We start from the raw sequence: 20,737 nt of genomic DNA on the forward strand, positions 1-20,737 counted from the left end.
CATCATCTAATGATTATGACATCATCCAATGATTATGACATCAACAAAATGATTATGACATCATCCAATGATTATGACATCAATGATTATGACATCATTAAATGATTATGACATCAACAAAATGATTATGACATCATCTAATGATTACGACATCATCAAATGATTATGACATCAACAAAATTATTATGACATCAACAAAATGATTATGACATCATAAAATGATTATGACATCAACAAAATGATTATGGCATCATCAAATGATTATGACATCAACAAAATCATTATGACATCATCAAATGATTATGACATCATCAAATGATTATGACATCAACAAAATGATTATGACATCATTCAATGATTATGACATCAAATGATTATGACATCAACAAAATGATTATGACATCATCAAATCATTATGACATCAACAAAATGATTATGACATCAACAAAATGATTATGACATCATCAAATGATTATGACATCAACAAAATGATTATGACATCATCTAATGATTATGACATCATCAAATCATTATGACATCAACAAAATGATTATGACATCAACAAAATGATTATGACATCATAAAATGATTACGACATCAACAAAATGATTATGGCATCATCAAATGATTATGACATCAACAAAATCATTATGACATCATCAAATGATTATGACATCATCAAATGATTATGACATCAACAAAATGATTATGACATCATCCAATGATTATTACATCAAATGATTATGACATCATCAAATGATTATGACATCAACAAAATGATTATGACATCATCCAATGATTATGACATCATCCAATGATTATGACATCAACAAAATGATTATGACATCATCCAATGATTATGACATCAAATGATTATGGCATCATCAAATGATTATGACATCAACAAAATGATTATGACAACAACAAAATGATTATGACATCAACAAAACGATTATGACATTATCAAATGATTATGACATCATCCAATGATTATGACATCAAATGATTATGACATCATCAAATCATTATGACATCATAAAATGATTATGACATCAAATGATTATTACATCATCCAATGATTATGACATCAAATGATTATGACATCATCAAATGATTATGACATCAACAAAATGATTATGACATCATCTAATGATTATGACATCATCAAATGATTATGACATCAACAAAAGGATTATGACATCATCCAATGATTATGACATCATCCAATGATTATGACATCAACAAAATGATTATGACATCAACAAAATGATTATGACATCATCAAATGATTATGACTTCAACAAAATGATTATGACATCATCCAATGATTATGACATCAAATGATTATGACATCATCAAATGATTATGACATCAACAAAATGATTATGACATCATCAAATGATTATGACATCAAAAAAATGATTATGACATCATCCAATGATTATGACATCATCAAATGATTATGACATCATCAAATGATTATGACATCAACAAAATGATTATGGCATCATCCAATGATTATGACATCATCAACTGATTATGACATCAACAAAATGATTATGACATCATCCAATGATTATGACATCAAATGATTATGACATTAACAAATCATTATGACATCAACAAAATGATTATGACATCAAATGATTATGACATCATCAAATGATAATGACATCAACAAAATGATTATGACATCATCAAATCTTTATGACATCAACAAAATGATTATGACATCAAATGATTATGACATCATCATATGATTATGACATCAACAAAATGATTAGGACATCATCTAATGATTATGACATCATCCAATGATTATGACATCAACAAAATGATTATGACATCATCCAATGATTATGACATCAATGATTATGACATCATCAAATGATTATGACATCAACAAAATGATTATGACATCATCTAATGATTATGACATCATCAAATGATTATGACATCAACAAAATGATTATGACATCATCCAATGATTATGACATCAATGATTATGACATCATCAAAAGATTATGACATCAACAAAATGATTATGGCATCATCAAATGATTATGACATCAACAAAATCATTATGACATCATCAAATGATTATGACATCATCCAATGATTATGAAATCAAATGATTATGACATCATCAAATGATTATGACATCAGCAAAATGATTATGACATCATCCAATGATTATGACATCAAATGATTATATCATCAAATCATTATGACATCAACAAAATGATTATGACATCAACAAAATGATTATAACATCATCAAATGATTATGACATCAACAAAATGATTATGACATCATCTAATGATTATGACATCATCAAATGATTATGACATCATCAAATCATTATGACATCAACAAAATGATTATGACATCAAATGATTATGACATCATCAAATGATTATGACATCAACAAAATGATTATGACATCATCTAATGATTATGACATCATCCAATGATTATGACATCAACAAAATGATTATGACATCATCCAATGATTATGACATCAATGATTATGACATCATCAAATGATTATGACATCAACAAAATGATTATGACATCATCTAATGATTACGACATCATCAAATGATTATGACATCAACAAAATGATTATGACATCAACAAAATGATTATGACATCATAAAATGATTATGACATCAACAAAATGATTATGGCATCATCAAATGATTATGACATCAACAAAATCATTATGACATCATCAAATGATTATGACATCATCAAATGATTATGACATCAACAAAATGATTATGACATCATTCAATGATTATGACATCAAATGATTATGACATCATCAAATGATTATGACATCAACAAAATGATTATGACATCATCAAATCATTATGACATCAACAAAATGATTATGACATCAACAAAATGATTATGACATCATCAAATGATTATGACATCAACAAAATGATTATGACATCATCTAATGATTATGACATCATCAAATGATTATGACATCAACAAAAGGATTATGACATCATACATTGATTATGACATCAACAAAATGATTATGACATCATAAAATGATTATGACATCAACAAAATGATTATGACATCATCCAATGATTATGACATCAAATGATTATGACATCATCAAATGAATATGACATCAACAAAATGATTATGACATCATCAAATGATTATGACATCATCAAATGATTATGACATCAACAAAATGATTATGACATCATCCAATGATATTGACATCAAATGATTATGACATCATCAAATGATTATGACATCAACAAAATGATTATGACATCATCTAATGATTATGACATCATCAAATGAGTATGAAATCAACAAAATGATTATGACATCATCCAATGATTATGACATCAAATGATTATGACATCATCAAATGATTATGACATCAACAAAATGATTATGACATCAACAAAATGATTATGACATCAAATGATTATGACATCAAATGATTATGACATCATCAAATCATTATGACATCAACAAAATGATTATGACATCATCAAATGATTATGACTTCAACAAAATGATTATGACATTATCTAATGATTATGACATCATCAAATGATTATGACATCAAAAAAATGATTATGACATCATCCAATGATTATGACATCAAATGATTATGACATCATGAAATGATTATGACATCAACAAAATGATTATGACATCATCTAATGATTATGACATCATCAAATGATTATGACATCAACAAAATGATTATGACATCATCCAATGATTATGACATCAAATGATTATGACATCAACAAAATGATTATGTCATCATCCAATGATAATGACATCATCAAATGATTATGACATCATCAAATGATTATGACATCATCAAAATGATTATGACATCATCCAATGATTATGACATCAAATGATTATGACATCATCAAATGATTATGACATCAACAAAATGATTATGACATCATCTAATGATTATGACATCATCCAATGATTATGACATCAAATGATTATGACATCATCCAATGATTATGACATCAAATGATTATGACATCAACAAATGATTATGACCTCAACAAAATGATTATGACATCATCAAATGATTATGACATCAACAAAATGACTATGACATCAACAAAATAATTATAACATCATCTAATGATTATGACATCAACAAAATGATTATGACATCATCTAATGATTATGACATCATCAAATGATTATGACATCAACAAAAGGATTATGACATCATCCAATGATTATGACATCAACAAAATGATTATGACATCATAAAATGATTATGACATCAACAAAATGATTATGACATCAAATGATTATGACATCATCAAATGATTATGACATCAACAAAATGATTATGACATCATCAATTGATTATGACATCAACAAAATGATTATGATATCATCTAATGATTATGACATCATCAAATGATTATGACATCAACAAAATGATTATGACATCATCCAATGATTATGACATCAAATGATTATGACATCATCAAATGATTATGACATTAACAAAATGATTATGACATCATCTAATGATTATGACATCATCAAATGATTATGACATCAACAAAATGATTATGACATCATCCAATGATTATGACATCAAATGATTATGACATCATCAAATGATTATGACATCAACAAAATGATTATGACATCATCCAATGATTATGACATCAAATGATTATGACATCAACAAAATGATTATGACATCATCTAATGATTATGACATCATCAAATGATTATGACATCAACAAAATGATTATGACATCATCCAATGATTATGACATCAAATGATTATGACATCATCAAATCATTATGACATCAACAAAATGATTATGACATCAACAAAATGATTATGACATCATAAAATGATTATGACATCAACAAAATGATTATGACATCATCCAATGATTATGACATCAAATGATTATGACATCATCAAATGATTATGACATCAACAAAATGATTATGACATCAACAAAATGATTATGACATCATAAAATGATTATGACATCAACAAAATGATTATGGCATCATCAAATGATTATGACATCAACAAAATCATTATGACATCATCAAATGATTATGACATCATCAAATGATTATGACATCAACAAAATGATTATGACATCATCCAATGATTATGATGTCAATGATTATGACATCATCATATGATTATGACATCAACAAAATTATTATGGCATCATCAAATGATTATTACATCAACAAAATCATTATGACATCATCAAATGATTATGACATCATCCAATGATTATGAAATCAAATGATTATGACATCATCAAATGATTATGACATCAACAAAATGATTATGACATCATCCAATGATTATGACATCAAATGATTATGATATCATCAAATCATTATGACATCTACAAAATGATTATGACATCAACAAAATGATTATGACATCATCCAATGATTATGACATCAATGATTATGACATCATCAAATGATTATGACATCAACAAAATGATTATGGCATCATCAAATGATTATGACATCAACAAAATCATTATGACATCATCAAATGATTATGACATCATCCAATGATTATGAAATCAAATGATTATGACATCATCAAATGATTATGACATCAACAAAATGATTATGACATCATCCAATGATTATGACATCAAATGATTATGATATCATCAAATCATTATGACATCAACAAAATGATTATGACATCAACAAAATGATTATGACATCATCAAATGATTATGACATCAAGAAAATGATTATGACATCATCTAATGATTATGACATCATCAAATGATTATGACTTCATCAAATCATTACGACATCAACAAAATGATTATGACATCAAATGATTATGACATCATCAAATCATTATGACATCAACAAAATGATTATGACATCATCTAATGATTATGACATCATCCAATGATTATGACATCAACAAAATGATTATGACATCATCCAATGATTATGACATCAATGATTATGACATCATTAAATGATTATGACATCAACAAAATGATTATGACATCATCTAATGATTACGACATCATCAAATGATTATGACATCAACAAAATGATTATGACATCAACAAAATGATTATGACATCATAAAATGATTATGACATCAACAAAATGATTATGGCATCATCAAATGATTATGACATCAACAAAATCATTATGACATCATCAAATGATTATGACATCATCAAATGATTATGACATCAACAAAATGATTATGACATCATTCAATGATTATGACATCAAATGATTATGACATCATAAATGATTATGACATCAACAAAATGATTATGACGTCATCAAATCATTATGACATCAACAAAATGATTATGACATCAACAAAATGACTATGACATCATCAAATGATTATGACATCAACAAAATGATTATGACATCATAAAATGATTATGACATCAACAAAATGATTATGGCATCATTAATTGATTATGACATCAACAAAATCATTATGACATCATCAAATGATTATGACATCATCAAATGATTATGACATCAACAAAATGATTATGACATCATCCAATGATTATTACATCAAATGATTATGACATCATCAAATGATTATGACATCAACAAAATGATTATGACATCATCCAATGATTATGACATCATCCAATGATTATGACATCAACAAAATGATTATGACATCATCTAATGATTATGACATCATCAAATGATTATGACATCAACAAAATGATTATGACATCATCCAATGATTATGACATCAAATGATTATGACATCATCAAATGATTATGACATCAACAAAATGATTATGACAACAACAAAATGATTATGACATCAACAAAACGATTATGACATTATCAAATGATTATGACATCATCCAATGATTATGACATCAAATGATTATGACATCATCAAATCATTATGACATCATAAAATGATTATGACATCAAATGATTATTACATCATCCAATGATTATGACATCAAATGATTATGACATCATCAAATGATTATGACATCAACAAAATTATTATGACATCATCTAATGATTATGACATCATCAAATGATTATGACATCAACAAAAGGATTATGACTTCATCCAATGATTATGACATCAACAAAATGATTATGACATCAACAAAATGATTATGACATCATCCAATGATTATGACATCAACAAAATGATTATGACATCAACAAAATGATTATGACATCATCAAATGATTATGACTTCAACAAAATGATTATGACATCATCCAATGATTATGACATCAAATGATTATGACATCATCAAATGATTATGACATCAACAAAATGATTATGACATCATCAAATGATTATGACATCAAAAAATGATTATGACATCATCCAATGATTATGACATCAAATGATTATGACATCATCAAATGATTATGACATCAACAAAATGATTATGACATCATCCAATGATTATGACATCATCAACTGATTATGACATCAACAAAATGATTATGACATCATCCAATGATTATGACATCAAATGATTATGACATCATCAAATGATTATGACATCAACAAAATGATTATGACATCATCCAATGATTATGACATCATCAACTGATTATGACATTAACAAATCATTATGACATCAACAAAATGATTATGACATCAAATGATTATGACATCATCAAATGATTATGACATCAACAAAATGATTATGACATCATCAAATCTTTATGACATCAACAAAATGATTATGACATCAAATGATTATGACATCATCATATGATTATGACATCAACAAAATGATTAGGACATCATCTAATGATTATGACATCATCCAATGATTATGACATCAACAAAATGATTATGACATCATCCAATGATTATGACATCAATGATTATGACATCATCAAATGATTATGACATCAACAAAATGATTATGACATCATCCAATGATTATGACATCAATGATTATGACATCATCAAAAGATTATGACATCAACAAAATGATTATGGCGTCATCAGCTAATGATTATGACATCAATAAAATCATTATGACATCATCAAATGATTATGACATCATCCAATGATTATGAAATCAAATGATTATGACATCATCAAATGATTATGACATCAGCAAAATGATTATGACATCATCCAATGATTATGACATCAAATGATTATATCATCAAATCATTATGACATCAACAAAATGATTATGACATCAACAAAATGATTATAACATCATCAAATGATTATGACATCAACAAAATGATTATGACATCATCTAATGATTATGACATCATCAAATGATTATGACATCATCAAATCATTATGACATCAACAAAATGATTATGACATCAAATGATTATGACATCATCAAATGATTATGACATCAACAAAATGATTATGACATCATCTAATGATTATGACATCATCCAATGATTATGACATCAACAAAATGATTATGACATCATCCAATGATTATGACATCAATGATTATGACATCATCAAATGATTATGACATCAACAAAATGATTATGACATCATCTAATGATTACGACATCATCAAATGATTATGACATCAACAAAATGATTATGACATCAACAAAATGATTATGACATCATAAAATGATTATGACATCAACAAAATGATTATGGCATCATCAAATGATTATGACATCAACAAAATCATTATGACATCATCAAATGATTATGACATCATCAAATGATTATGACATCAACAAAATGATTATGACATCATTCAATGATTATGACATCAAATGATTATGACATCATCAAATGATTATGACATCAACAAAATGATTATGACATCATCAAATCATTATGACATCAACAAAATGATTATGACATCATCAAATGATTATGACATCAACAAAATGATTATGACATAATCTAATGATTATGACATCATCAAATGATTATGACATCAACAAAAGGATTATGACATCATCCATTGATTATGACATCAACAAAATGATTATGACATCATAAAATGATTATGACATCAACAAAATGATTATGACATCATCCAATGATTATGACATCAAATGATTATGACATCATCAAATGAATATGACATCAACAAAATGATTATGACATCATCAAATGATTATGACATCATCAAATGATTATGACATCAACAAAATGATTATGACATCATCCAATGATATTGACATCAAATGATTATGACATCATCAAATGATTATGACATCAACAAAATGATTATGATATCATCCAATGATTATGACATCATCCAATGATTATGACATCAACAAAATGAATATGACATCATCTAATGATTATGACATCATCAAATGATTATGATATCAACAAAATGATTATGACATCATCCAATGATTATGACATCAAATGATTATGACATCATCAAATGATTATGACATCAACAAAATGATTATGACAACAACAAAATGATTATGACATCAACAAAACGATTATGACATCATCAAATGATTATGACATCATCCAATGATTATGACATCAAATGATTATGACATCATCAAATCATTATGACATCATAAAATGATTATGACATCAAATGATTATTACATCATCCAATGATTATGACATCAAATGATTATGACATCATCAAATGATTATGACATCAACAAAATGATTATGACATCATCTAATGATTATGACATCATCAAATGATTATGACATCAACAAAATGATTATGACATCATCTAATGATTATGACATCATCAAATGATTATGACATCAAAAAAATGATTATGACATCATCCAATGATTATGACATCAAATGATTATGACATCATCAAATGATTATGACATCAACAAAATGATTATGACATCATCTAATGATTATGACATCATCAAATGATTATGAAATCAACAAAATGATTATGACATCATCCAATGATTATGACATCAAATGATTATGACATCATCAAATGATTATGACATCAACAAAATGATTATGACATCATCCAATGATTATGACATCAACAAAATGATTATGACATCAACAAAATGATTATGACATCATCAAATGATTATGACTTCAACAAAATGATTATGACATCATCCAATGATTATGACATCAAATGATTATGACATCATCAAATGATTATGACATCAACAAAATGATTATGACATCATCAAATGATTATGACATAAAAAAATGATTATGACATCATCCAATGATTATGACATCAAATGATTATGACATCATCAAATGATTATGACATCAACAAAATGATTATGACATCATCCAATGATTATGACATCATCAATTGATTATGACATCAACAAAATGATTATGACATCATCCAATGATTATGACATCAAATGATTATGACATTATCAAATCATTATGACATCAACAAAATGATTATGACATCAAATGATTATGACATCATCAAATGATTATGACATCAACAAAATGATTATGACATCATCAAATCATTGTGACATCAACAAAATGATTATGACATCAAATGATTATGACATCATCATATGATTATGACATCAACAAAATGATTAGGACATCATCTAATGATTATGACATCATTTAATGATTATGACATCAACAAAATGATTATGACATCATCCAATGATTATGACATCAATGATTATGACATCATCAAATGATTATGACATCAACAAAATGATTATGACATCATCTAATGATTATGACATCATAAAATGATTATGACATCAACAAAATGATTATGACATCATCCAATTATTATGACATCAATGATTATGACATCATCAAAAGATTATGACATCAACAAAATGATTATGGCATCATCAAATGAATATGACATCAACAAAATCATTATGACATCATCAAATGATTATGACATCATCCAATGATTATGAAATCAAATGATTATGACATCATCAAATGATTATGACATCAACAAAATGATTATGACATCATCCAATGATTATGACATCAAATGATTATGATATCATCAAATCATTATGAAATCAACAAAATGATTATGACATCAACAAAATGATTATGACATCATCAAATGATTATGACATCAACAAAATGATTATGACATCATCTAATGATTATGACATCATCAAATGATTATGACATCATCAAATCATTATGACATCAACAAAATGATTATGACATCAAATGATTATGACATCATCAAATGAATATGACATCAACAAAATGATTATGACATCATCTAATGATTATGACATCATCCAATGATTATGACATCAACAAAATGATTATGACATCATCCAATGATTATGACATCAATGATTATGACATCATCAAATGATTATGACATCAACAAAATGATTATGACATCATCTAATGATTACGACATCATCAAATGATTATGACATCAACAAAATGATTATGACATCATCCAATGATTATGACATCAAATGATTATGACATCATCAAATCATTATGACATCAACAAAATGATCATGACATCAACAAAATGATTATGACATCATAAAATGATTATGACATCAACAAAATGATTATGGCATCATCAAATGATTATGACATCAACAAAATCATTATGACATCATCAAATGATTATGACATCATCAAATGATTATGACATCAACAAAATGATTATGACATCATTCAATGATTATGACATCAAATGATTATGACATCATCAAATGATTATGACATCAACAAAATGATTATGACATCATCAAATCATTATGACATCAACAAAATGATTATGACATCATCAAATGATTATGACATCAACAAAATGATTATGACATCATCTAATGATTATGACATCATCAAATGATTATGACATCAACAAAAGGATTATTACATCATCCATTGATTATGACATCAACAAAATGATTATGACATCATAAAATGATTATGACATCAACAAAATGATTATGACATCATCCAATGATTATGACATCAAATGATTATGACATCATCAAATGGTTATGACATCAACAAAATGATTATGACATCATCAAATGATTATGACATCATCAAATGATTATGACATCAACAAAATGATTATGACATCATCCAATGATTATGACATCAAATGATTATGACATCATCAAATGATTATGACATCAACAAAATGATTATGACATCATCCAATGATTATGACATCATCCAATGATTATGACATCAACAAAATGATTATGACATCATCTAATGATTATGACATCATCAAATGATTATGACATCAACAAAATGATTATGACATCATCCAATGATTATGACATCAAATGATTATGACATCATCAAATGATTATGACATCAACAAAATGATTATGACATCATCCAATGATTATGACATCATCCAATGATTATGACATCAACAAAATGATTATGACATCATCTAATGATTATGACATCAACAAAATGATTATGACATCAACAAAATGATTATGACATCAACAAAACGATTATGACATCATCAAATGATTATGACATCATCCAATGATTATGAAATCAAATGATTATGACATCATCAAATCATTATGACATCATCAAATTATTATGACATCATAAAATGATTATGACATCAAATGATTATTACATCATCCAATGATTATGACATCATCAAATGATTATGACATCATCAAATGATTATGACATCAACAAAATGATTATGACATCATCAAATGATTATGATATCATCAAATGATTATGACATCAACAAAATGATTATGACATCATCTAATGATTATGACATCATCCATTGATTATGACATCAACAAAATGATTATGACATCATCCAATGATTATGACATCAATGATTATGACATCATCAAATGATTATGACATCAACAAAATGATTATGACATCATTTAATGATTATGACATCATCAAATGATTATGACATCAACAAAATGATTATGACATCATCCAATGATTATGACATCATCCAATGATTATGACATCAATGATTATGACATCATCAAATGATTATGACATCAACAAAATGATTATGACATCATCCAATGATTATGACATCAACAAAATGATTATGACATCAACAAAATGATTATGACATCATCAAATGATTATGACTTCAACAAAATGATTATGACATCATCCAATGATTATGACATCAAATGATTATGACATCATCAAATGATTATGACATCAACAAAATGATTATGACATCATCAAATGATTATGACATCAAAAAAATGATTATGACATCATCCAATGATTATGACATCAAATGATTATGACATCATCAAATGATTATGACATCAACAAAATGATTATGACATCATCCAATGATTATGACATCATCAATTGATTATGACATCAACAAAATGATTATGACATCATCCAATGATTATGACATCAAATGATTATGACATTATCAAATCATTATGACATCAACAAAATGATTATGACATCAAATGATTATGACATCATCAAATGATTATGACATCAACAAAATGATTATGACATCATCAAATCATTATGACATCAACAAAATGATTATGACATCAAATGATTATGACATCATCATATGATTATGACATCAACAAAATGATTAGGACATCATCTAATGATTATGACATCATCCAATGATTATGACATCAACAAAATGATTATGACATCATCCAATGATTATGACATCAATGATTATGACATCATCAAATGATTATGACATCAACAAAATGATTATGACATCATCCAATGATTATGACATCATCAAATGATTATGACATCAACAAAATGATTATGACATCATCTAATGATCATGACATCAACAAAATGATTATGACATCATCAAATGATTATGACATCATCAAATGATTATGACATCAACAAAATGATTATGACATCAACAAAATGATTATGACATCATCTAATGATTATGACATCAACAAAATGATTGTGACATCATCTAATGATTATGACATCATCAAATGATTATGACATCAACAAAATGATTATGAAATAATCCAATGATTATGAAATTAAATGATTATGACATCATCAAATGATTATGACATCAACAAAATGATTATGACATCATCTAATGATTATGACATCATCAAATGATTATGAAATCAACAAAATGATTATGACATCATCCAATGATTATGACATCAAATGATTATGACATCATCAAATGATTATGACATCAACAAAATGATTATGACATCATCCAATGATTATGACATCAAATGATTATGACTAGAGTTGAGCGATACCGTCCGATACTTCAAAGTATCGTATCGGATGGTATCGGCCGATCTTTAAAAAAAGTATCGGTATCGCCGATTCCGATACCGGAAGTCCCATTCAAGTCTATGGGACTTCCGGTATCGGAATAAGAAAAACCCTTTCCTGCCCTTGTACAGCCTCTCTGGGGTCTGTACGGGCCTTTCGGGGGGCTGTGCCGGCCTGCCAGGGGGTCTGTGCAGGCTCTGGTGGTCTGTGCCGGCCTGCCGGTGGTCTGTGCAGGCTCCGGGGGGCTGTGCCGGCCTGCCGGGGGGCTGTGCCGGCCTGCCGGGGGGCTGTGCAGGCTCCGGGGGGCTGTGCCGGCCTGCCGGGGGGCTGTGCCGGCCTGCCGGGGGGCTGTGCCAGCCTGCCGGTGGTCTGTGCAGGCTCCGGGGGTCTGTGCAGGCATCGTCCGATGGGACTACAAGTCCCATCGGGCGATGCCTGCTACCATGACAGTGATTGACACATTAGCCAATGATGGGACAGTAGTAGTCCCATCATCCGGCTAATGTGTTAAATGTAAAAAAAAAAAAAAAATTACATGCTACATACATACAACATGCATACTACATACATGCTACATTCATACTACATACTACATACATGCTACATTCATACTACATAAATACTACATGCAACATACATACTACATATATACTACATGCATGCTACATACATACTGCATGCTACATACATACCACATATATACTACATACATACTACATGCATGCTACATGCTACATACATAACACATATATACTACATGCATGCTACATACATACTACATACTACATGCATGCTACATACATACTGCATGCTACATGCATGCTACATACATACTACATACATACTACATATATACTACATGCATGCTACATACATACTACATGCTACATACATACTACATATATACTACATGCATGCTACATACATACTACATGCTACATACATACTACATATATACTACATGCATGCTACATACATACTACATGCTACATACATACTACATATATACTACATGCATACTACATACATGCTACATTCATACTACATACTACATACATGCTACATTCATACTACATAAATACTACATGCAACATACATACTACATATATACTACATGCATGCTACATACATACTGCATGCTACATACATACCACATATATACTACATACATACTACATGCATGCTACATGCTACATACATAACACATATATACTACATGCATGCTACATACATACTACATACTACATGCATGCTACATACATACTGCATGCTACATGCATGCTACATACATACCACATATATACTACATACATACAATACATTCATACAATACATACATAGACATACAGTACATATAACATAGAGTAACATACTTACCAATACTTGTCACATTGTTCCCCGAAGCCATTGTCTTTTCCGGGATAAATATTAACATAACAAACCACAAAAATACTCACCCACGATCCGAAGCAGTCCACGAGTGTGTCCCACGACGATCTTGGGTAGAGAACTGCAGCATCAGATGATGCTGCCGTTCTCTACGGGCTGCAGGAATCCAATGACGGAAGGTAGGTATCCTTCCGCACTGTATTCCTCCGCCACTTAAAAAAAAAAAAAGTCCCTAGTCTCACTTTATGCCATTGCTGTGTGGGAAATTCCCACACAGCAATGGCATAAAGTGAGACTAGCGACTTTTTTTTTAAGTGGCGGAGGAATACAGTGCGGAAGGATACCTACCTTCCGTCATTGGATTCCTGCAGCCCGTAGAGAACGGCAGCATCATCTGATGCTGCAGTTCTCTACCCAAGATCGTCGTGGGACACACTCGTGGACTGCTTCGGATCGTGGGTGAGTATTTTTGTGGTTTGTTATGTTAATATTTATCCCGGAAAAGACAATGGCTTCGGGGAACAATGTGACAAGTATTGGTAAGTATGTTACTCTATGTTATATGTACTGTATGTCTATGTATGTATTGTATGAATGTATTGTATGTATGTAGTATATATGTGGTATGTAGCATGCATGTAGTATGTATGTAGCATGCATGTAGTATGTATGTAGCATGCATGTAGTATATATGTAGTATGTATGTAGCATGTAGTATGTAGCATGCATGTAGTATATATGTAGTATGTATGTAGCATGTAGTATGTATGTAGCATGCATGTAGTATATATGTAGTATGTATGTTTCATGTAGTATGTATGTAGCATGCATGTAGTATATATGTAGTATGTATGAAGTATGTATGTAGCATGCATGTAGCATGCAGTATGTATGTAGCATGCATGTAGTATATATGTAGTATGTATGTAGTATGTATGTAGCATGCATGTAGCATGCAGTATGTATGTAGCATGCATGTAGTATGTATGTAGCATGCATGTAGTATATATGTGTTATGTATGTAGCATGTAGCATGCATGTAGTATGTATGTAGTATATATGTGGTATGTATGTAGCATGCAGTATGTATGTAGCATGCATGTAGTATATATGTAGTATGTATGTTGCATGTAGTATTTATGTAGTATGAATGTAGCATGTATGTAGTATGTAGTATGAATGTAGCATGTATGTAGTATGCATGTTGTATGTATGTAGCATGTAATTTTTTTTTTTTTTTTTTTTACATTTAACACATTAGCCGGATGATGGGACTACTACTGTCCCATCATTGGCTAATGTGTCAATCACTGTCATGGTAGCAGGCATCGCCCGATGGGACTTGTAGTCCCATCGGACGATGCTTGCACAGACCCCCGGACATCAGCACAGCCCCCCGGCAGGCCGGCACAGCCCCCCGGCAGGCCGGTACAGACCCCCACAGGGTGCACAGACCACCGGCAGGCCGGCACAGCCCCCCGGCAGGCCGGTACAGACCCCGGGCAGTCCACACAGCCCCCCGGCAGGCCGGCACAGCCCCCCCGGCAGGCCGGCAGAGACCCCCGGAAGGCCCGAAATGACGGCGCATCATGATGCGCACACACCGCGCATCATGATGACGTCAGGCCGTCAATCAACTGAACTTCCGATTCCGATGCCGAATTCCGATATTGAATAAATATCGGAAGTCGGTATCGGAATTCCGATACAGCAAGTATCGGCCGATACCCGATACTTGCGGTATCGGAATGCTCAACACTAATTATGACATCATCAAATCATTATGACATCAACAAAATGATTATGACATCAACAAAATGATTATGACATCATCAAATGATTATGACTTCAACAAAATGATTATGACATTATCTAATGATTATGACATCATCAAATGATTATGACATCAAAAAAATGATTATGACATCATCCAATGATTATGACATCAAATGATTATGACATCATGAAATGATTATGACATCAACAAAATGATTATGACATCATCTAATGATTATGACATCATCAACTGATTATGACATCAACAAAATGATTATGACATCATCCAATGATTATGACATCAAATGATTATGACATCAACAAAATGATTATGTCATCATCCAATGATTATGACATCATCAAATGATTATGACATCATCAAATGATTATGACATCATCAAAATGATTATGACATCATCCAATGATTATGACATCAAATGATTATGACATCATCAAATGATTATGACATCAACAAAATGATTATGACATCATCTAATGATTATGACATCATCCAATGATTATGACATCAACAAAATGATTATGACATCATCCAATGATTATGACATCAAATGATTATGACATCATCCAATGATTATGACATCAAATGATTATGACATCAACAAATGATTATGACCTCAACAAAATGATTATGACATCATCAAATGATTATGACATCATCAAATGATTATGACATCAACAAAATGACTATGACATCAACAAAATGATTATGACATCATCTAATGATTATGACATCAACAAAATGATTATGACATCATCTAATGATTATGACATCATCAAATGATTATGACATCAACAAAATGATTATGAGATCATCAAATGATTATGACATCAACAAAATGATTATGACATCATCCAATGATTGTGACATCAAATGATTATGACATCATCAAATGATTATGACATCAACAAAATGATTATGACATCATCTAATGATTATGACATCATCAAATGATTATGACATCAACGAAATGATTATGACATCATCTAATGATTATGACATCATCAAATGATTATGACATCAACAAAATGATTATGACATCATCTAATGATTATGACATCATCAAATGATTATGACATCAACAAAATGATTATGACATCATCCAATGATTATGACATCAAATGATTATGACATCATCAAATGATTATGACATCAACAAAATGATTATGACATCATCTAATGATTATGACATCATCAAATGATTATGAAATCAACAAAATGATTATGACATCATCCAATGATTATGACATCAAATGATTATGACATCATCAAATGATTATGACATCAACAAAATGATTATGACATCATCCAATGATTATGACATCAACAAAATGATTATGACATCATCCAATGATTATGAAATCAAATGATTATGACATCATCAAATGATTATGACATCAACAAAATGATTATGACATCATCTAATGATTATGACATCATCAAATGATTATGAAATCAACAAAATGATTATGACATCATCCAATGATTATGACATCAACAAAATGATTATGACATCATCCAATGATTATGACATCAACAAAATGATTATGACATCAACAAAATGATTATGAAATCATCAAATGATTATGACTTCAAAAAAATGATTATGACATCATCCAATGATTATGACATCAAATGATTATGACATCATCAAATGATTATGACATCAACAAAATGATTATGACATCATCAAATGATTATGACATCAAAAAAATGATTATGACATCATCCAATGATTATGACATCAAATGATTATGACATCATCAAATGATTATGACATCAACAAAATGATTATGACATCATCCAATGATTATGACATCATCAATTGATTATGACATCAACAAAATGATTATGACATCATCCAATGATTATGACATCAAATGATTATGACATTATCAAATCATTATGACATCAACAAAATGATTATGACATCAAATGATTATGACATCATCAAATGATTATGACATCAACAAAATGATTATGACATCATCAAATCATTATGACATCAACAAAATGATTATGACATCAAATGATTATGACATCATCATATGATTATGACATCAACAAAATGATTAGGACATCATCTAATGATTATGACATCATTTAATGATTATGACATCAACAAAATGATTATGACATCATCCAATGATTATGACATCAATGATTATGACATCATCAAATGATTATGACATCAACAAAATGATTATGACATCATCTAATGATTATGACATCATCAAATGATTATGACATCAACAAAATGATTATGACATCATCCAATGATTATGACATCAATGATTATGACATCATCAAAAGATTATGACATCAACAAAATGATTATGGCATCATCAAATGATTATGACATCAACAAAATCATTATGACATCATCAAATGATTAAGACATCATCCAATGATTATGAAATCAAATGATTATGACATCATCAAATGATTATGACATCAACAAAATGATTATGACATCATCCAATGATTATGACATCAAATGATTATGATATCATCAAATCATTATGACATCAACAAAATGATTATGACATCATCAAAATGATTATGACATCATCAAATGATTATGACATCAACAAAATGATTATGACATCATCTAATGATTATGACATCATCAAATGATTATGACATCATCAAATCATTATGACATCAACAAAATGATTATGACATCAAATGATTATGACATCATCAAATGAATATGACATCAACAAAATGTTTATGACATCATCTAATGATTATGACATCATCCAATGATTATGACATCAACAAAATGATTATGACATCATCCAATGATTATGACATCAATGATTATGACATCATCAAATGATTATGACATCAACAAAATGATTATGACATCATCTAATGATTACGACATCATCAAATGATTATGACATCAACAAAATGATTATGACATCATCCAATGATTATGACATCAAATGATTATGACATCATCAAATCATTATGACATCAACAAAATGATTATGACATCAACAAAATGATTATGACATCATAAAATGATTATGACATCAACAAAATGATTATGGCATCATCAAATGATTATGACATCAACAAAATCATTATGACATCATCAAATGATTACGACATCATCAAATGATTATGACATCAACAAAATGATTATGACATCATTCAATGATTATGACATCAAATGATTATGACATCATCAAATGATTATGACATCAACAAAATGATTATGACATCATCAAATCATTATGACATCAACAAAATGATTATGACATCAACAAAATGATTATGACATCATCAAATGATTA

The sequence above is a fragment of the Dendrobates tinctorius genome, unplaced genomic scaffold, assembly GCF_039654945.1.
Source record: "Dendrobates tinctorius isolate UK_male_01 unplaced genomic scaffold, ASM3965494v1 ptg000019l, whole genome shotgun sequence".
In the NCBI taxonomy this organism is placed as follows: domain Eukaryota; kingdom Metazoa; phylum Chordata; class Amphibia; order Anura; family Dendrobatidae; genus Dendrobates; species Dendrobates tinctorius.